The sequence below is a fragment of the Pristiophorus japonicus genome, chromosome 2 (assembly GCF_044704955.1).
Source record: "Pristiophorus japonicus isolate sPriJap1 chromosome 2, sPriJap1.hap1, whole genome shotgun sequence".
Lineage (NCBI taxonomy): Eukaryota > Metazoa > Chordata > Chondrichthyes > Pristiophoridae > Pristiophorus > Pristiophorus japonicus.
The window spans coordinates 288,016,503-288,039,733 of NC_091978.1; positions in this window are offsets into that span (position 1 = coordinate 288,016,503).

Below are 23,231 nucleotides of genomic sequence, written 5' to 3' on the forward strand. Positions count from 1 at the left end.
ATCCAGAGTCAATGGAATGTTGGAAAATGACTGTCAATGCATCCACTATTTCCAAGGCCACCTCCTTAAGTACTCTGGGATGCAGTCCATCAGGCCCTGGGGATTTATCGGCCTTCAATCCCATCAATTTCCCCAACACAATTTTGTGACTAATAAGGATTTCCCTCAGTTCCTCCTCCTTACTAGACCCTCCGACCCCTTTTATATCCGGAATGTTTTTTTTGTCCTCCTTAGTGAATACAGAACCAAAGTACTTGTTCAATTGGTCCGCCATTTCTTTGTTCCCCGTTATGACTTCCCCCGATTCTGACTGCAGGGGACCTACGTTTGTCTTTACCAACCTTTTCCTCTTTACATATCTATAGAAACTTTTGCAATCCGTCTTAATGTTCCCTGCAAGCTTCTTCTCGTACTCCATTTTCCCTGCCCTAATCAAACCATTTGTCCTCCTCTGCTGAGTTCTAAATTTCTCCCAGTCCCCGGGTTCGCTGCTATTTCTGGCCAATTTGTATGCCACTTTCTTGGCTTTAATACTATCCCTGATTTCCCTTGATAGCCATGGTTGAGCCACCTTCCCTTTTTTATTTTTACGCCAGACAGGAATGTACAATTGTTGCAGTTCATCCATGCGGTCTCTAAATGTCTGCCATTGCCCATCCACAGTCAACCCCTTCAGTATCATTCGCCAATCTATCCTAGCCAATTCACGCCTCATACCTTCATAGTTACCCTTCTTTAAGTTCTGGACCATGGTCTCTGAATTAACTGTTTCATTCTCCATCCTAATGCAGAATTCCACCATATTATGTTCACTCTTCCCCAAGGGGCATATTCCGAAAGCTCATAGAGACCAAGAACCTGACCTTAGAGGCAGCAGCACTGGTTGCACAGACATTCTTGGTAGGGGAAGAAGAAACGAGGTTGATTTACAATGCAGGTACGACAACTAACGAAATATCGGAAGAAGAAGTTCACAGCGCTAAACAAGCTGCTACCCCCACACACAGACAAAACTGGGAGAACAGGCTCTCGACAGCAGGCAGAAGCCATCAAGCTGCTACCCCCACACACAGACAGAACCGGGAGAACAGGCTCTCGATAGCAGGCAGAAGCTATCAAGGGCCACAGGAATGGCCGTTCACACCTCATCAACCCACAATGCGAGTAATCAACTACAAACTGAGAGAAGCTCAAGAGAGATCAGCCAGACGCAGCTCATTCTTTGAGAACTCTTTGAACAATGGAACAGGTCTGTGCTGGAGGTGTGGGGGTGGGCACCTGTCAAGGGGATGTCGATTTCAGCAGGCTGTTTGCAGAAATTGTGAATATACAGGGCATTTGGCCCGCATGTGGAAAAAAACGGCAGCTCGGCTGGTATACGAATCGGATGGGTCGGAAAGCGGACCAGAAGATGGTGGGGACAGTACCCGGGACACCGGTGTACAGCGGGTCAACACGATAAATGGCCGCTGCTCCTACAACAGGACGCCTCCTATAATGATGAGGGTCCTACTCAACGGGATATCTGTCAACATGGAGCTGGATACGGGAGCGAGTCAATCTCTCATGGGCGCTCAACAATTTGAACAACTGTGGACGCATAAAAGAGACAGACCAAAACTCACAAGGGTTGACACCAAACTAAGGACCTATACCAAAGAAATCGTACCAGTCCTCGGCAGCGCCATGCTCTCTGTCACACACAAAGGGACAGTGAACCGACTTCCCCTGTGGATTGTCCCCAGAGACCCCCCAGCACTGCTGGGGAGAAGCTGGCTGGCAAAACTAAACTGGAAATGGGATGATGTCCATGTCATGTCATTAGGGGAACGGACCTCATGCTCAACAGTTATAAAGCGATTTGAACATCTCTTTCAGCCAGGTGTGGGCACTTTCAAAGGGGCCAAAGTCAAAATCTACATCACACAGGATGCTAGACCGGTCCATCACAAGGCCAGAGCTGTACCCTATGTGATGAGGGAAAAGATTGAACACGAACTAGACAGGTTTCTGCGGGAAGGCATTATATCACCTGTGGAATTTAGCGACTGGGCAAGTCCCATCATCCCAGTTATGAAGCCTGATGGATCCGTACGAATCTGTGGGGACTACAAATCTACCATAAACAGAGTCTCCCTGCAGGACCAGTACCCGCTGCCAGAGCGGAGGACTTATTTGTCACATTGGCTGGAGGTAAACTTTTCTCAAAATTAGACCTCACATCTGCGTATATGACGCAAGAATTGACCGAGGAATCCAAGCTACTCACCACCATCAACACACATCGAGGCCTTTTCATGTACAATCAATGCCCATTCGGCATCAGGTCGGCAGCTGCCATATTCCAGCGCAACATGGAGAGTCTGCTCAAGTCCATCCCGGGGACGGTTGTATTTCAAGACAACATACTTATCACGGGCAGGGATACCGACTCCCATCTCCGTAATTTGGAGGAAGTACTAAAGCGATTGGATCGGATAGGACTACGAGTCAAGAAATCCAAGTGCTTGTTTCTCGCACCCGATGTTGAATTTTTGGACAGAAGGATTGCCGCTGATGGAATCCGCCCAACAGAGTCCAAAACAGAAGCAATTCGCCTGGCACCCAGGCCCCGTAATGTCTCAGTACTGCGCGCCTTTCTCGGGCTACTCAATTACTTTGGGAACTTTATGCAGAACTTAAGCACACTGCTGGAGCCTCTCCACGTGCTATTCAGGAAGGGGTGCGATTGGTTTTGGGGGGACGCCCAGGAACGCGCCTTCAATAAGGCACGCAACCTTCTGTGTTCCAACAGTGTTTTGACTTTCTTTGACCCAGGTAAAAAGCTAGTTCTCACATGCGATGTGTCAGCGTATGGGGTCAAGTACGTTTTGCAACATGTCAATAGTGCGGGCAAATTATGCCTCCAGGTCACTTTCGCGGGCGGAGCGCGGGTACGGAATGGTAGAGAAGGAGGCGCTCACGTGCATGTACGGTGTTAAAAAGATGCACCAATATCTTTTCAGGGCCAAGTTCGCGTTAGAAACTGACCACAAGCCCCTCACGTCCATCCTATCCGAGAGCAAGGCAATAAACAGCAACGCCTCAGCGCGAATTCAACGGTGGGCACTCATGCTGGCATCCTACGACTATACCATAACGCACAGACCAGGCACAGATAACTGTGCCAACGCGCTCAACAGGCTACCCCTGGCGACCACGGAAGGGTCTGACGAACAGGACTGTGAGATAGTCATGGCAATCATTGCCTTTGAGTCCACAGGTTCACCCATGACGGCTCGCCAAATCAGAGCCTGACGGCCAGCGACCCCACGTTATCCTTAGTAAAAAGATGTGTCCTAACCGGTGACTGGGCAGAGGCTCGCGATGCCTGCCCCGAGGAATTAAAACCCTTTCAGAGGCACATGCATGAGCTATCACTACAAGCAGACTGCCTGATGAGGGGCAGCTGAGTAGTCATGCCTCTGCGAGGTCGAGAAGGATTTGTCCGGGAGCTCCACCTCGAACACCCGGGGATCATTCTCATGAAGGCCATAGCCAGATCCCATGTCTGGTGGCCTGGTATTGACGCGAACTTGGAGCTCTGCGTCCGAAGATGCACCATTTGTGCCCAACTCAGCAATGCCCCCAGGGAGGCTCCACTGAGCCCCTGGCCCTGGCCTACCAAACCATGGTCGCGAGTGCACGTCGACTATGTGGGCCCATTCATGGGTAAAATGTTTCTCGTAGTTGTAGATGCATTTTCAAAGTGGATCGAATGCATCATTTTAAACTCGAGCACAACCTCCACCACTGTGGAGAGCCTCGCAACCATGTTTGCAACGCACGGAATCCCTGACATATTGGTCAGTGACAATGGTCCGTGCTTCACCAGCGCAGAATTCCAAGACTTTATAATTGACCACGGCATAAATCACGTCAAGACGGCACCGTTCAAGCCGGCCTCCAACGGCCAGGCGGAGAGAGCAGTGCAAATCATTAAACAAGGCATGCTTAAAATCCAAGGTCCCACGCTGCAGGGTCGCCTGTCGCGACTGCTGCTGGCATACAGATCTCGTCCGCACTCATTGACTGAGATCCCCCCCGCGCAACTGTTGATGAAAAGGACTTTAAAAACAAGGCTCTCATTAATCCTCCCAGACATGCACGAAATTGTTGAGGCAAAGCGCCGTAAGCTGACCGAGTACCATGACAGAAATTCGAGGGGGAGATGGAATGAGATAGGGGACAAAGTGTTTGTACTAAACTATGGCAGGGGTCCCAAATGGCTTGCAGGGACAGTAACGGGCAAGGAAGGAAACAGGCTACTGGTAGTACAAATGGACAATGGCAAAACCTGCCGGAGGCATGTAGACCAAGTCAAAAGCAGATTTACTAACAGCACCGCGGAACCAGAGGCAGACTACAATGTGGAACTCGCACCATACCTGGTGGACAGACAGAGGGAACAACCTGAGGAAAGGGCAATCCCAACAGACAGCCCAGGCGAGTCAACAACAATCACACCAATCGAAACAGACAGCCCAGGCAAGATACCAGCAACCACACCCAAAGAAAAACAGACACCAAGGCAAACAACTGAACCACAACTCAGACGCTCCACGCGAGAGCGTAAACCACCTGAGAGACTGAACGTATAAAGACAATAAGATCTTGGGGAGCGTGATGTCATGTATCTTACATTATTATATATAACTGTATCCTAACATGCTATACATGACTATAATAAGATATGACCTGTAACCACCAGCATACCTTACCACCAGGGGTGCACTTGCAAGAGACAGGTATATAAGGACAGGTCTAAGGCAAGTGCAGCATTCCAGAGCTGTGAAATAAAGGTGCAGGTCCAGAGTGACCTTGACTTCACTACATGCCTCGTGTGAATCTGTACTGAGGGGACAGGACTTTACACAATCGATGACATCAACAGCCGCAAGATTATTTCTGTTTGCCAAGACATCATGAACCTAGGATTGAAAGGGACGAGGCTTATGCCGAAACACTCAGCTTTGGCCATGTCTGTCAGATATATGACTGTCTCAGCACAGTTGATCGGGCTTTCTGAATGATCTTGGGCACTGCTCTTCAAATTCTCAAGGACCAGAACATGACACAGCACTGGCTGAGCTTCAGATTCAACGAGGCGAGCAGTCTATCCCAACCATTATCAAGCCCAACGTACACACAATGCTGGTTTGGGACAACAACAATTTCAGAGAGGAGACATTGACAGGAAAAGGCACAACTCACAATACAAATGGCAAACTAATTCAATGGGATGAATCAACTGCAGCCAAACAAACAGAATACCTGCCTTGAAGAAAACAAAAAAAAGAACCCCACAATCACCACCCACGAATTTTGGCTTGTATAGCGGAGGTCAAAGGAAAGGCCCACAGCCGTTCGGTGGGGGAGTATGATTGGAGCTTGAAAATCACATGCATATCCAAGAAGATGCTCGCAGCTTGAATAGTAAGTACTTCCTCAGCAAGTTGCCAGAGATGAATGATGATGTCTTGCTAGGATGGACTGGTTTTAATACCCTGCTACGGAAAACTTCAATCCCACCCAAGTCAAACATTGGTTAACTTCCAGTCATCGATGGCAGCCCTACTGAGCTTAGTACCATGTACATGATCTTGCAATGAAGTGTTGATATTGCAGATCAAGCTCAGACTGGATAAGATTGTCATGGTAATGGACCAGGCAATTTACGCAAAAGCCCAGGAGACACTTCTTCCAGAACCAGCAAATGTCCATGCATTCGGCCCTTTGAGCCTGCACTGCCATTCAATGAGTTCATGGCTGAACATGCAACTTCAGTACCCCATTCCTGCTTTCTCGCCATACCCCTTGATCCCCCTAGTAGTAAGGACTACATCTAACTCCTTTTTGAATATATTTAGTGAATTGGCTTCAACAACTTTCTGTGGTAGAGAATTCCACAGGTTCACCACTCTCTGGGTGAAGAAGTTTCTCCTCATCTCGGTCCTAAATGGCTTACCCCTTATCCTTAGACTGTGACCCCTGGTTCTGGACTTCCCCAACATTGGGAACATTCTTCCTGCATCTAATCTGCCTAAACCCATCAGAATTTTAAACATTTCTATGAGATCCCCTCTCATTCTTCTGAACTCCAGTGAATACAAGTCCAGTTGATCCAGTCTTTTTTGATATGTCAGTCCCGCTATCCCGGGAATCAGTCTCGTGAACCTTCGCTGCGCTCCCTCAATAGCAAGAATGTCCTTCCTCAAGTTAGGAGACCAAAACTGTACACAATACTCCAGGTGTGGCCTCACCAAGACCCTGTACAACTGTAGTAACACCTCCCTCCCCCTGTACTCAAATTCCCTCGCTATGAAGACCAACATGCCATTTGCTTTCTTAACCGCCTGCTGTACCTGCATGCCAACCTTCAATGACTGATGTACCATGACACCCAGGTCTCTTTGCACCTCCCCTTTTCCTAATCTGTCACCATTCAGATAATAGTCTGTCTCTCTGTTTTTACCACCAAAGTGGATAACCTCACATTTATCCACATTATACTTCATCTGCCATGCATTTGCCCACTCACCTAACCTATCCAAGTCGCTCTGCAGCCTCATAGCATCCTCCTCGCAGCTCACACTGCCACCCAACTTAGTGCCATCCGCAAATTTGGAGATACTACATTTAATCCCCTCGTCTAAATCATTAATGTACAGTGTAAACAGCTGGGGCCCCAGCACAGAACCTTGCGGTACCCCACTAGTCACTGCCTGCCATTCTGAAAAGTCCCCATTTACTCCTACTCTTTGCTTCCTGTCTGACAACCAGTTCGCAATCCATGTCAGCACACTACCCCCAATCCCATGTGCTTTGACTTTGCACATTAATCTCTTGTGTGGGACCTTGTTGAAAGCCTTCTGAAAGTCCAAATACACCACATCAACTGGTTCCCCCTTGTCCACTCTACTGGAAACATCCTCAAAAAATTCCAGAAGATTTGTCAAGCATGATTTCCCTTTCATAAATCCATGCTGACTTGGACCTATCATATCACCTCTTTCCAAATGCACTGCTATGACATCCTTAATAATTGTTTCCATCATTTTACCCACTACCGATGTCAGGCTGACCGGTCTATAATTCCCTGTTATCTCTCTCCCTCCTTTTTTAAAAAGTGGGGTTACATTGGCTACCCTCCACTCCATAGGAACTGATCCAGAGTCAATGGAATGTTGGAAAATGACTGTCAATGCATCCACTATTTCCAAGGCCACCTCCTTAAGTACTCTGGGATGCAGTCCATCAGGCCCTGGAGATTTATCGGCCTTCAATCCCATCAATTTCACAACACAATTTCCCGACTAATAAGGATTTCCCTCAGTTCCTCCTCCTTACCAGACCCTCTGAGCCCTTTTATATTTGGAAGGTTGTTTGTGTCCTCCTCAGTGAATACTGAACCAAAGTACTTGTTCAATTGGTCTGCCATTTCTTTGTTCCCCATTATGACTTCCCCTGATTCTGACTGCAGGAGACCTACGTTTGTCTTTACTAATCTTTTTCTCTTTACATATCTATAGAAGCTTTTGCAGTCCATTTTAATGTTCCCTGCAAGCTTCCTCTCGTACTCTATTTTCCCTGCCCTAATCAAACGCTTTGTCTTCCTCTGCTGAGTTATAAATTTCTCCCAGTCCCCTGGTTCGCTGCTATTTCTGGCCAATTTGTATGCCACTTCCCTGGCTTTAATATTATCCCTGATTTCCCTTGATAGCCACGGTTGAGCCACCTTCCCTTTTTTATTTTTATGCCAGACAGGGATGTACAATTGTTGTCGTTCATCTATGCGGTCTCTAAATGTCTGCCATTGCCCATCCACTGTCAACCCCTTGAATATCATTCACCAATCTATCCTAGCCAATTCACGCCTCATACCTTCAAAGTTGCCCTTCTTTAAGTTCTGGACCATCTAATGTAGAATTCCACCATATTATGGTCACTCTTCCCCAAGGGGCCTCGCACAACGAGATTGCTAATTAATCCTCTCTCATTACACAACACCCAGTCTAAGATGGCCTCCCCCCTAGTTGGTTCCTCAATATATTGGTCAAGAAAACCACCCCTTATGCACTCCAGGAAATCCTCCTCCACCGTATTGTTTCCAGTTTGCTTAGCCCAATCTATATGCATATTAAAGTAACCCATGATAACTGCTGCACCTTTATTGCATGCACCCCTAATTTCCTGTTTGATGCCCTCCCCAACATCACTACTCCTGTTTGGAGGTCTGTACAAAACTCCCACTAGCGTTCTCTGCCCTTTGGTATTCCGTAGCTCCACCCATACCGATTCCACTTCATCCAAGCTAATGTCCTTCCTTACAATTGCATTAATTTGCTCTTTAACCAGCAACGCCACCCCGCCTCCTTTTCCTTTCTGTCTATCTTTCCTAAATGTTGAATACCCTTGGATGTTGAGTTCCCAGCTTTGGTCACCCTGGAGCCATGTCTCCGTGATGCCAACCACATCGTATCCGTTAACTGCTATCTACACAGTTAATTCGTCCACCTTATTCCGAATACTCCTCGCATTGAGGCACAGAGCCTTCAGGCATGCCTTTTTAATACACTTTGACCCTTTAGGATTTTGCTGTAAAGTTGCCCTTTTTGTTTTTTGCCTTGGGTTTCTCTGCCCTCCACTTTTACTCATCTCCTTTCTGTCTTTTGCTTCTGTCTCCATTTTGTTTCCCTCTGTCTCCCTGCATTGGTTCCCATCCCCCTGCCATATTAGTTTAACTCCTCCCCAACAGCACTAGCAAACACTCCCCCTAGGACATTGGTTCCGATCCTGCCGAGGTGCAGACCGTCTGGTTTGTACTGGTCCCACCTCCCCCAGAGCCGGTTCCAATGCCCCAGGAATTTGAATCCCTCCCTTCTGCACCACATCTCAAGCCACGTATTTATCTGAGCTATCCTGCGATTCCTACTCTGACTAGCACGTGGCACTGGTAGCACTCCCGAGATTACTACTTTTGAGGTTCTACTTTTTACTTTAGCTCAAGAAAGGTGCTCTTGTCTTCTCAACAAGCTACCTTGCACCGACATCTGCTCATGTGTAGGTTGTGAGAATGTTGCATCTTTGCCCGAGACTTTGAGGGCTGACGAAACAGATACACTTGATTCTGATGATGATTCATAGATATGCATTCCTTTTCAGCCTCTAAATTTTTTTCAGATCTATTTTGTTTTTTCAGTACTTCTATTTAAAAAAAATTCAATCCCATTACTTTTATTATTATTATAATTATTATTATAATTATATGGTTAACAAATGAGTGTGGGTGTCCATCTGAAATGTCAATAAGTGTGTATGAAATATACCAATTCTTACACTATCTATGTTTAGAATTTAGCAGTAGCACTGATATATCACCGTTGCTCGGGAAAAGAACATCCATTGCAACCATTGTTATGTTTTTCTATGTTTATACATATGTTTAACATTTTAAACATGGTTCTAGGTACTTCCCACACGGAGACTACAGAGTTAAAAATCTAGGCAAGAAAACAGGCTTTGGCCCACGGTCTATAAATCATCAGCTGCAGCTGAGCCGAACTGTCTCCAATTGTCACTTCCAGGTTATGTAACCTGACTGTTGCCACTTAGCACATTTCTATGGCAAAAGGTTTATTTCTCACAGAGTCAGGAAGCTTGCTTCTAGCTAGTCAGTGTGCTAACTTGAGGTAATCACTCCTCTGTTTTGATTGTTCAGTAAACCTGATGAATATTGGGAAGCATGGCGTTGTTGAGATGAAGCTTCAATATTCTCATCAGTTCATAAATTTTTTGATGATTCTTAGCAATGGTCCATTCCAGGCCCAATTTGTGACATGAGATCTACTTAGAAAACCAGACAATAAGAATTCAATGACAATGAAGGAGAGTTATGAAAGATAATGGGAGAATACGAGTGTGCATAAAAACATAAAAGCACTAAGTTACATAATGCAAAATGAGTAAATTGTGAGTAAATAGAGAATTCAGACAAAATGATATAAAAGTTAATTGAGATATGGAATCCATCATCATCATAGGCAGTCCCTCGGAATCGAGGAAGACTTGGCTTCCACTCTTAACATGAGTCCTTAATTGGCTGAACAGTCCAATACGAGAACCACAGACTCTGTCACAGGTGGGGCAGATAGTCATGGAGGGAAGGGGTGGGTTGGACTGGTTTGCCGCACACTCTTTCCGCTGCCTGCGCTTGATTTCTGCATGCTCTCGGCGATGATACTCGAAGTGCTCAGGGCCCTCCCGGATGCACTTCCTCCACTTAGGGCGGTCTCTGGCCAGGGACTCCCAGGTGATAGTGGGGATGTTGCACCGTCCTACGGGTTTGGGTGTGTGTTGCAGCAGGGTAATGATGATGGCCGACTCCAACCGGTGGCTTATGCAACCAGGTCACTCTCCCAGGCAGAGCGTGGATATGGCATGGTCGAAAAGGAAGCACTTGCTTGTGTTTACAGTGTGAAAAAGATGCAGCAGTACCTTTTCGGTAAACGGTTCAAACTAGAGACGGGCCACAAGCCGCTAACATCCCTGTTGTCCGACAGCAAGGCTGTCAATGCCAATGCGTCAGCTCGCATACAGCGATGGGCTCTCACGCTGGCTGCATATGACTATACCATACGGCACCGGCCAGGCACCGGAAATTGCGCTGACGTGCTCAGCAGACTCCCACTGGCCACCACCGAGGGAGCAGCGAAGCAAAGTGCTGAGATGGCCATGGCCATTGAGGCTTTTGACACCGCAGGGTCCCCCATCACAGCCCGCCAGATCAAACTCTGGACCAACAGAGACCCCTTCCTATCCCTGATAAAGAATGTGTCCTGACTGGGGATTGGGCTCCCGCACACAGGGTATGCCCCGAGGTGGTCAGACCGTTTCAGAGATGGATGGATGAGCTCTCCATCCAAGCTGACTGCCTGCTATGGGGCAGCCGGGTAGTCATGCCCCAGAAAGGAAGAGAAGCGTTCATCAGGGAACTCCCCAGCGAGCACCCTGGCATCGTGTTAATGAAGGCCACTGCCCGGTCACATGTATGGTGGCCGAGGATTGACTCAGACCTGGAACACTGGGTTCGCAGGTGCACGACGTGTGCCCAGCTGGGCAATGCCCCCAGGGAGGCCCCACTCAGCCCGTGGCCATTGTCATGCATTCACGTAGACTACGCGGGGCTATTCATGGGAAAAATGTTCCTGATCGTTGTCGCTGCATGCTCGAAATGGATCGAGTGCATCATATTAAACTCATGCACGACATTCATCACCGTGGAGAGTCTGCGTACAGTTTTCACGACCCACAGCTTGCCGGACATTCTGGTCAGTGACAATGGCACGTGTTTCACCAGCCATGAATTCCAGGAATTTATGTCGGGCAATGGTATCAAACACGTACGGACAGTGCCGTTCAAGCCGGCTTCCAATCGCCAGGCGGAACGTGTGATCCAAGTCATAAAACAGGGCATGCGACGCATCCAATGATCCTCCCTTCAGTACTGCCTATCGCGCCTCCTGCTGGCCGACAGGTCTCACCCGCACTCGCTCACGGGAATCCCGCCAGCGGAACTCCTCATGAAATGCACGCTTAAAACGCAGCTGTCCCTCATTCACCCAGCCCTGGCAGACATTGTCGAGGGCAAGCGCTAGTCCCAAACCGAGTTTCACGATCGGAACTCAAGGGGGAGGTGTATAGAAATGGATGACCCGGTATTTGTTCTTAACCATGCTTTGGGACCCAAGTGGCAAAGAAGGGAATAGGGTCATAGTGGTCAGACTAAACAATGGGCAGCTATGCCGCAAACACTTGAACCAAGTAAAGAAAAGGTTCAGCGTAGACATGGAGGAACCTGAAGAAGAGCATGAGATGTCACCCACACCACTGCCAGTGGACGAGCAACGAGGACAATCCACAGAATGCACAGTCCCTGCGGCCAGTCCGGACAGGCCGGAATCACCTCAGGTGACAGAGACGCATGCCGAGGCTCAGCCACCAGAGCCACAACTGCGGCACTCCACGAGAGAGGGTCGACCACTTGAAAGACTTAACCTTTGACACAAAAAGTCATAAAGAAGGAGGTGATGTCATGTATGTAACCATCATGCAATGTAATCTTCATGTAACTACAACCTTCATGCAACTCCTGTACACTGTACTTAAACCCTAGAAATGCACATCCTGACCACAGGGGGTGAACTTGTGGGAGACACTCCTCACCTGGGCTTCCAGGTATAAAAGGGGAGGTTCCACCCAGGGTCAGCAATCCTTGGTCCTGGAAATAAAGGTTAAGGCCACGTTGTGACTGTGTCTACAGTACATGCCTCGTGTGAGTTTGTAGTACGGTGCAGGGACATCACAGGCACCATTAATAAAACACTTTTACGATTGATCCAATTGACCAGAGCAGCCATGGCAGCGAGCAGGTAGAGGATAAATTGAGCGGGAGGCCCAGAGAAAGCGCAGACCAGAGCAGCGGCGTCAGTGAGCAGGCAGAGCCGGGAGCAACTCAACAGAGGAGTGATGTCAGAAACAAAAAGTGACGACGGTACAAGGAAGCTGATTGGTTAGTAGCTGGTGAGTGTTTTTTTTGTTAAGTTTTAAGTTTATCTCTGCCAAGTTTGTTCATAGTATATTAAATCGAGGCATGGCAGAGAATGCACATCCTGTGCCATGTGGAAAGTCCTGAACGCTTCTCACTGCCTGGATGACAATGTGTGTGGGAAGTGTTGCCAGCTACTGCAGCTCGAGATCCGTGTTTCCGAGCTTGAGCTGCAGCTAGAGTCACTGACGTGCATCCGCAAGGCTGAGAGATTTGTGGATAGCACTTGGAGATGGTCACCCGGCAGCTTAAGAGTGTGCAGGCATTGAGGGAATGGGTGAGCACTGAACAGAAGAGGAGGACCAGGCAGGTAGTGCAGGAGTCCCCTGGTCCCCTGAGTGCATCTTGCTGTCCAATCAGTATTCTGTTCTGAGTACTGGTGGGGGCTATAGTTCCTCCAGGGAGAGAAGCTAGAGCCATGTCCATGGCATCACGGGTGGCTCAGCTTCACAGGGGGGGAGGAAGAAGAGCTATAGTAAGTAGATTCTATAGTTAGGGGAGCAGAAAGGTGTTTCTGCAGCCGCAGACATGACTCCAAGATGGTTGTGTACAGACACCAAACAGTAGTAGGGAGGTTGGGGATGGCACCAAACAGGAAATTAGGGATGTGTGCAATAAGGGTACAGCAGTTATCATGGGTGACTTTAATCTGCATATTGATTGGACTAACCAAACTGACAGCAATACTGTGGAGGAGGATTTCCTGGAGTGTATAAGGTATGGTTTTCTAGACCAATATGTCGAGGAACCAACGGGAGAGCAGGCCATCCTAGACTGGGTCTTGTGTAATGAGAGAGGATTAATTAGCAATCTTATCGTGCGAGGCCCCTTGGGGAAGAGTGACCATAATATGGTAGAATTCTTCATTAAGATGGAGAGTGACACAGTTAATTCAGAGATCTGAACTTAAAGAAAGGAAACTTCAACGGTATGAGACATAAATTGGCTAGGATAGACTGGAGAATGATACTTAAAGGGTTGATGGTGGATAGGCAATGGCAAACATTCAAAGATCACATGCATGAACGACAACAATTGTACATCCCTGTGTGGTGTAAGAATAAAAAAGGGAAGGTGGCTAAACCGTGACTAACAAGGGAAATTAAGGAAAGTGTTAAATCCAAGTAAGAGGCATATAAATTGGCCACAAAAAGCAGCAAACCTGAGGACCTGGAGAAATTTAGAATTCAGCAGAGGAGGACTAAGTGTTTAATTAGAAGGGGGAAAATAGAGTCTGAGAGTAAGTTTGTAGGGAACATAAAAACTGACTGCAAAATCTTCTATAGATATGTGAAGAGAAAATATTAGTGAAGACTAATGTAGGTCCCTTGCAGTCAGAATCAGGGGAATGCATAATGGGGAACAAGGAAATGGCAGACCAATTGAACAAATACTTTGGTTCTGTCTTCACTAAGGAAGACACAAATAACCTTCCGGAAATACTAGGGGACCAAAGGTCTAGCGAGAAGAGAGAACTGAAGGAAATCCTTATTAGTCAGGAAATGGTATTAGCGAAACTGAAGGGACTGAAGGCCGATAAATCCCCATGGCCTGATAGTCTGCATCCCAGAGTACTTAAGGAAGTTGCCCTAGAAATAGTGGATGCATTGGTAGTCATTTTCCAACTTTCTATAGACTCTGGTTCAGTTCCTATGGACTGGAGGGTAGCTAATGTAACCCCACTTTTTAAAAAAGGAGGGTGAGAGAAAACAGGGAATTATAGACCGGTTAGCCTGACATCGGTTGTGGGGAAAATGTTGGAATCAATTATTAAAGATGTAACAGCAGCGCATTTAGAAAACAGTGAGAGGATCGGTCCAAGTCAGCATGGATTTATGAAAGGGAAATCATGCTTGACAAATCTTCCAGAATTTTTTGAGGATGCAACAAGTAGAGTGGATGTGGTGTATTTGGACTTTCAAAAGACTTTTGACAAGGTCCCATACAAGAGATTAGTGTGCAAAATTAAGTCACATGGTATTGGGGTAATGTATTGACGTGGATAGAGAACTGGTTGGCAGACAGGAAGCAAAGAGTGGGAATAGACGGGTCCTTTTCAGAATGGCAGACAGTGACTAGTGGGATGCCACAGGGTTCAGTGCTGGGACCCCAGCTATTTACAGTATACATTAGTGATTTAGACGAAGGAATTGAATGTAATATCTCAAAGTTTGCAGATGACACTAAGCTGGGTGGCAGTGTGAGCTGCGAGGAGGATGCTAGGAGGCTGCAGGGGGACTTGGACAGGTTAGATGAATGGGCAAATGCATGGTAAATGCAGTATAATGTGGATAAGTGTGAGGTTATCCATTTTGGTTGCAAAAACAGGAAGGCAGGTTATTATCTGAATGGTGACAAATTAGTAAAAGGGGAGAAGCAAGGAAACCTGTGTATCATTGAAGGTAGGCATGCAGCTACAGCAGGCAGTAAAGAAGGCAAATGGCATGCTGGCCTTAATAACGAGAGGATTTGAGTATAGGAGCAGGGAGGTCTTACTACAGTTGAACAGGGCATTGGTGAGACCACACCTTGAGCATTGTGTGCAGTTTTGGTCTCCTAATCTGAGGAAGGACATTCTTGCTATTGAGGGAGTGCAGCGAAGGTTCACCAGACTGATTCCCGGGATGGCAGGACTGACATGTGAAAAAAGCCTGGATCGACTAGGCTTATATTAACTGGAACTTAGAAGAATGAGAGAATATCTCATAGAAACATATAAAATTCTGATGGGATTGGACAAGTTAGATGCTGGAAGAATGTTTCCGATGTTGGCGAAGTCCAGAACCAGGGGTCACAGTCTAAGGATAAGGAGTAAGCCATTTAGGACCGAGATGAGGAGAAACTTCTTCACTCAGAGAATTGTGAACCTGTGGAATTCTCTACCACAGAAAGTTATTGAGGCCAGTTCGTTAGATATATTTAAAAGGGAGTTAGATGTGGCCCTTACGGTTAAAGGGATCAAGGGGTATGGAGAGAAAGCAAGAATGGGGTACTGAAGTTGCATGATCAGCCATGATCATATTGAATGATGGTGCAGGCTCGAAGGCCGAATGGCCTACTCCTGCACCTATTTTCTATGTTTCTATGTATGTTGCCTCCCTGGTGCCTGGGTCAAGGATGTCACTGAGCAGCTGCAGGACACTCTGCGGGGGAAGGGTGAATAGCCAGAGGTTGTGGTCCATATCGTTACCAATGACATAGGAAGACATGGGAAGAAAGAGGCAGATTTTTGAGAACTGCGAGAGAGATTAAAAAGCAGGAACGAAAAGGTAGTAATCTCCGGATTACTCCCGGTGCCACGTGTGAGTGATTACAGAAATAGGAGGATAGAAGGTGAATGCATGGCTGGAGAGATGGTGCAGAAGGGAGGGCTTTAGATTCCTGAGGCATTGGGACCATTTCTGTGGGAGATGGGATCTGTACAAGCCGGACGGGTTGCACCTCAACAGAATAGGGATCAATATCCTCGTCGGGGGGCAGGGGGGTGCGAGTGGTGGGGGTGGGGGGTGCTGGCGGGCGGTGGCGGTTGCTAGGGCTGTTGGGGAGGGTTTAAATTAATTTGGCAGGGGGATGGGAACCTGTGAGCATTGTCAGAATTGAGAGAAACCAAACTGGAAATGGAAAGCAGAAAATTAGTAAGCGAGTTTGGAAAGCTGAGGAAACAAAGGCTAGAAAATGGATAACTAGGCAGTTTGGCAATGCTAACTGATATATACTTTAATGAAAGGAGTCTCGGAAATAAGGCAAGTGAGGCATTGGGACCGTTTCTGGGGGAGGTGGGACCTGTACAAGCCAGGCAGGTTGCACCTCAACAGAACCGGGATCAATACCCTTGTAGGGGGGAGGGGAAGGGTTTATCGTGCTGTTGGGGAGAGTTTAAACTAGCTTGGCAGAGGATGGGAACCTGAGAATAGATTCAGAAAGGAGAAAAGCAAAGCTGAAATTGGAAAGCAGAAAAGTAGAAAGTGAGTTTGGAAGACAGAGGGAACAAGGGCTGGAAAATAGACAACAAGGGAGTTTGGCAGCGCTAAATGGTATCTACTCCAATGCATGGAGAATAGGGAATAAGGCAGATGAGCTGAGAGCACAGATAGACATGTGGGATTACAATACTATAGCCATTACTGAGACATGGCTGAATGAAGGGCAGGAATGGCAGCTCAACATTCCTGATTATAGGGTTTTCAGGCAAGATAGGGAAGGGGTTAAAAAAGGAGGGGAGTTGCAATATTGATTAAAGAAAAAATTACAGCTGTGAGGAGGGTTGATATGTCAGAAGGATCATCAAATGAGGCCATATGGGTTGAACTGAAGAACAAAAAAGGGGTAATCATACTGCTGGAAGTGTGACCCCAAACAGTCCGATAGAGATAGAAGAGCAGATTTGTGGACAAATTTCTGCCAAGTGCAAAAACAATAGGGCAGTACTAGTGGGGGATTTCAGTAACCCTAATATTAAAAGGGATATTATCAGTGAAAAATGTATAGAGGGCGCAGAATTCCGAAATTGCATTCTGGAGAACTTTTTAAGCCAGTATGTAGCGAACCCAACAAGAGGCAGTGGGGTGGTACAGGGGCAATTCTGGATTAAGTGTCAGGGAATGAAGCTGGGCCGGTGGAAAGAGTATCAGTGAGAGAGGATCTTTATGGAAGTGATCATAATTCAGTTAGTTTTAGCATAATTATGGATACGGACAAAGAAAAAACAGGAGTAAAGGTTCTAAATTGGGGGAAGGCCAATTTTCCTAGGCTGAGCAGTGATTTAGCAAAAGTGGACTGGAAACAGTTACTTGAAGGTAAATCAGTGCCAGAGGAGTGGGAGGCATTCAAGAGTGAGGTACATGGAGTTCAGGGTAAACATGTTCCCACAAAGAAAAAAGGTAGTAATGCCAAATTTAGAGCCCCCTGGATAATAAGGTGCGTATAGGGTAATATAAGGCAATAAAGGAAGCCTATATCAGATACCGTGAGCTCAATACTGCAGAAATCCTAGAAGAGTATTGTTGTGTATGCAATAACTGTTAAACTGAGTACTGTTTAACTCCAAGAGGTATGACCTTGGCTCTGCTTTATTAAGGCCCAAAGTGACTAATATACAAAATGGCTGGCCTTTTATACTTGGGCTGCACGCACGGCTTCCAACAGTGATGCCGTCTAGTGGCTAGTGATCCCAAAAGTACATACATGACATATTAACACAGAGATATTAACACAGTCTTTTAAAATTGAGACGATCCGATGTTTTACGCTCCCGGGTTGACCGTCTCAGTTCAACTCCAGCCTCGGGTAAGTGTTCAGAGTCTGTTTTGACTGGTGGCTGGGTGGCTGACCTGTGGGAGTGGCAATGGCCATGTCAGGGATTGAAAGTCCATTTTCATTGAACATGTCAGTGATTGAAAGTCCCGATTCACTGATGACCACTGAGTCCTCTGATGACTGGGGGTAGTTTGGTTGGTCGTCGATTGTCTCTTCCTCCGACTGTTCCGGTTCGTCTGTGTGCCGCAGCTTTGTCTGATCCATACATTTCCTGCATGTTTGCCCATTTTTGAGCTTGACAATAAATACTCTGTTGCCCTCCTTGGCCATGACAGTACCAGCGATCCACTTGGGACCCTGACCCTAATTCAGAATATATACAGGATCATTTACAGAAATATCATGTGACACAGCTGCGCAATCGTGATACCATTTGCTGACTTTGTCTTCTATATTGAACATGATTATTCAAGTCAGGGTGTACAAGAGATAGCTTGTACCTCCATTCATGTTGAAGACCTCTCTTCATCATTAGTTCAGCAGGCGAGACCTCGGTAAGCGTGTGTGGTCTTGTCCTGTAACTAAGCAGTATGCATGACAGGTGGGTCTGCAGTGACCCTTGGGTTACTTGCTTCATACTCTACTTTATGATTTGGACAGGATGTTCAGCTTGCCCATTGGATGCAGGTTTGAATGGTGCTGACCTTACATGTTTCATACCATTGAGTTTCATGAACTCTTGAAACTCCTGACTGGTGAAGCACGATCCGTTGTCGCTAACAACGATGTCTGGCAGACCATGTGTCGCAAACATGACACTGAGATTCTCAATGGTAGCTGTGGATGTGCTGGATGACATGATTATACACGCTATCCACTTCGAACATGCATCCACCACAATTAAAATCATTTTCCCCAGGAAGGGACCTGCAAAGTCTATGTGGATTCTGGACCATTGTTCTGGATGGCCTCAACCACACACTCAGCGGCGATTCCGCTGGTGCTTTGTTGAGCTGCCTGCACTGATGCACTCATGATTCCAGCTCAGATTCAATTCCCGGCACCATACATGATGGCTTTCATCATTACAATGCCGGGATGTGTGCTATGTAGCTCATGTACAAATTTCTCTCTCCCTTTCTTGGGCAGAACAACACGATTGCCCCACAGTATATAATCTGACTGAATAGGCAGTTCGTCTTTGCGACGAATGTAAGGTTTGGTCTCCTCGCACATTTGCTTGGGTATGGCAGACCAATCATCTTTGAGAATGCAACTCTTTACCACCAATAAAATCGGGTCCTGGCTGGTCCAGGTCTTAACTTGTTGAGCCGTGACAGGGGTTCCTTCACTCTCAAAAGCATCCATAATTAACAATAGGTCAGCCAGTTGTGGCATTTCCACCTCTGGTGTGGGCAACGGCAGACGGCTCAAAGCATCGGCACAATTCTCTGTGCCAGGTCTATGGCGAATGACATAATCATAAGCGGATAATGTCAGCGCCCACCTCTGGATGCGGGATGAAGCAGTGGTACTGATACCTTTGTTTTCACAGAACAGTGAAATGAGTGGCTTGAGATCTGTCTCCAGTTCAAACCGAAGACCAAACAGGTACTGATGCATCTTTTTAACCCCATTCTGTAGGCTATTTCCGCTTTAGACAAATTTTTTGAAGCATACGCGACTGGTTGAAGTTTACCTGACTCATTAGCTTGTTGGAGTATGCAACTAATGCCATATGACGAAGCATCACAGGCCAATACTAAACGTTTACATGGGTCATAATGTAGCAGCAGCTTGTTAGAACAAAGCAGATTAGTGGCTTTCTCAAAAGTTCTGTCTTGAGACGCACCCCACACCCAGTTGTCACGTTTTCTTAGAAGCCTGTGCAGTGGTTCTAAAAGGTGCTCATATTAGGTAGGAAGTTACCAAAGTAGTTGAGTACACCCAGGAACGAACGCAGCTCCATCACATTCTGCGGCTTGATGGCCCTGGTTTTCGTGCCCGTGGGCCTGATGCCGTCAGCAGCAATTTTCCTCCCCAGGAATTCGAACTCTGGTGCCATGAAGATGCACTTCGAGCATTTCAGTCTGAGTCCCACTTTGTCCAGACGATGTAAAACCTCTTCCAGGTTGTTCAGATGTTCCTCGGAGTCACGACCTGTGATCAGGATGTCATCTTGGAACATTGCGGTTCTGGGAACGGACTTCAGTAGACTCTCCATGTTCCTCTGAAATATTGCTGCAACTGAGCAAATTCCAAAAGGGCACCTGTGATAAATAAACAGTCCTTTATGCGTGTTAATGCACGTAAGTCTCTTCGACGTCTCGACCAGCTCCTGTGTCATGTAGGCCGACGGCAAGTCCAGTTTGGTGAACGACTTTCCCCGGCTCGTGTTGTAAACAAGTCATCAGCCTTCAGTAATGAGTACTGATCCTGTTTCGAAACCCTGTTGATTGTAGCCTTGTAGTCTCCACAGATTCTGACTGTGCCATCACTTTTCAGCACAGGAACAATGGGGCTGGCCCATTCATTAAATTCAACCGGTGATATGATCCCTTCATACTGCAGTCTGTCCAGTTTGATTTCGAACTTCTCCCTCATCATATGCGGAACTACCCGAGCTTTATGATGGACGGGTTTTGCATCCAAGTCCACGTGGATCTGCACCTTGGCTCCCGTGAAATTGCTGATGCCTGGTTTGAACAGCGGGGGGAACTTGCTCAGTACTTGGGCACATGTATTTTTCTCCGACGAAAACGCCTTGATGTCGTTCCAATTGCATCTAGTTTTTTCAAACCAATTCCTGCCGAACAGCGTTAGGCCATTGCCTGGGACAATCCATAGCAGTAACTCGTGAACCGCACCATCATACGACACTTTAATTGTGGCACTGCCAATCACTGTTATGAGTTCTTTGGTGTAAATGCGCAACTTGGCATTGACTGGACTCAGCCTGGGCCTCACAGCCTTAGTATCCCACAGCTTGTCAAATGCCCTCTGGCTCATTATCGATTGCCTTCCCCCTTGTCCAATTCCATTGAATTTCACATTGATCATTATGAGTTTGCTCTTAGTTCGGAACGAGTACAGTGCATACACTTCCACCTCTGGTATCTTGGATTGCGTATCCGGATTCACGCTAGTCTGACCATCATCCCCCACATGGTGTGTCGCAGCACACTTGCTCATCTGTAGACACTTGCGCTGGAGATGCCTCACTCTCAGAATGAGGCATCTCCAGTGCAACTATATTGCTTAAATCGGCACTGCTGGTGCCAGTGATTTCTCCCACAACGCCAACATGGAGACATCGGATGCATTCCCGTTGGCGGACTTTAGACAGCCACAGTTTTCGCGTATGCAGTTGGGTAGGCCTGCCATGTGCCGCTCTGTTGAACGCCGAATCAATCATATTTACAGTACTTGCCAAGTTTCGATTTTTCACTGATATCTGCTTTAGATTTCTATCCGTTGTCATGCATGACTGAGCGATCGTGATGGCCCTGTTCAAGTCCAATGTCTCCACCACCAGTAGTTTACACAGGATCACCTCATGGTTGATGCCGATTACAAAGAAGTCCCTCATCATGTCTGCCAACACAGCCCCAAACTTACACGGTCCTGCTAGACGTCTCAGGTCAGCAACAAATTCCGTCGCATTCTGGCCCTATGAGCGAACGTGCATGTAAAATCTGTATCTCAAGATGATGATGCCTTCATCTGGCTTAAGGTGGTCCTGTACCAGTGTGCACAATTCTTCATACGTCTTCTCTGTTGGAGGCAGGAGTAGATTCTTTATCAGACCATAAATTTTTGGACCGCACACCGTGAGGAATACCATCCGGCGCCGATCTGCGTCGCCGACCTCCTCCATTTTGTTGGCCACAAAGAACTGGCTCAAATGGCTCACAAAGTCTGCCCAATCATCTCCTTCCACAATTTGCTCCAACAATCCAATTGTGCTCATTTTTGCATGCAAATGTTCTTGTTGCTTCGTCGCCAAATGTTGTGTATGCAATAACTGTTAGACTGAGTACTGTTCAACTCCAAGAGGTATGACCTTGGCTCTGCTTTATTAAGACCCAAAGTGACTAATATACAAAATGGCTGGCCTTTTATACTTGGGCTGCACACACGTGCGTGCAGCCCAATGGCCTCCAACAGTGACACCATCTACTGACTAGTGATCCCAAAAATACATACATGACAAGTATAGAAAGTACAAGGGTGAAATGAAGAAGACAATTGGGAAAGCAAAAAGAGGGTATGAAAAAATACTGGCAAGTAGAATCAAAGAAAACCCAAAAATGTTTTACAATTACATAAAGAGCAAGAGGATAACTAAGGAATGAGTTGGGCCTACTAGGGACCAAAATGATGATCGATGTGTGTCGGTGGAGGATGTGGGTAAGGTATTAAATGAATACTTTGTGGCTGTCTTCACAAAAGAGCGGGGTGATGCCGACATTGAAGTTCAGGAGAAGATAGTGAAATATTGGATGGGATAAACATAGTAAGAGAGGAAGTTTTAAAGGGTTTAGCATTCTTGAAATTAGATAAATCGCCAGGACCGGATGAAATATATCTGAAGCTACTCAAAGAGACAAGGAAAGAAATTGCAGAGGCTCTGACCATCATTTTGTAATCCTCCCTGGATACAGGAATTGTGCTGGAGGATTGGAGAACTGCTAACATTGTACCATTGTTCAAAAAGGGAGGAAGGGATAAACCAAGCAATTACAGGCCAGTTAGTTCAACTTCGGTGGTGGGCAAATTACTGGAATCAATTCTAAGAGACAGTATAAACCTTCATTTAGAAAGACACAGATTAATCAAGGTCAGTCAGCACAGATCTATTAAGGGAAGATCGTGTCTGACTAACTTGATTGAGTTCTTTGAGAAGGTAACAAGGAGGGTCAATGAGGGCAGTGCGTTTGATGTTGTTTACATGGATTTTCGCGAAGCTTTTGACAAGGTCCCACATGGCATGTGTGGGAGAGCAAGCCTGCATTTCTGAACGCTTTGCTTCGGCTGCGGTCTGGAAATATCGAAAGGGTTAAAAGTTGGAAGGTTGAAATTTGGATTAAAAAACAGGAAGATTCAAAATTGGATTAAAACAGGATGATTGGATCAAGACAGGCTGCTAGACCATATGGAGCCATTTAGCCATTGAAATGAGTAGCTGGTCACTTATCCCAATGTTAAGTATTTGAGTGTAACTTTGTAACTATGCGAGGAAATGATTCTGTATGTTAAGTATTTGAGTACCTTGTTACGGTGGGAATAATGGAAATTCATGATGAAACGACTTGATGATGTCTGTATG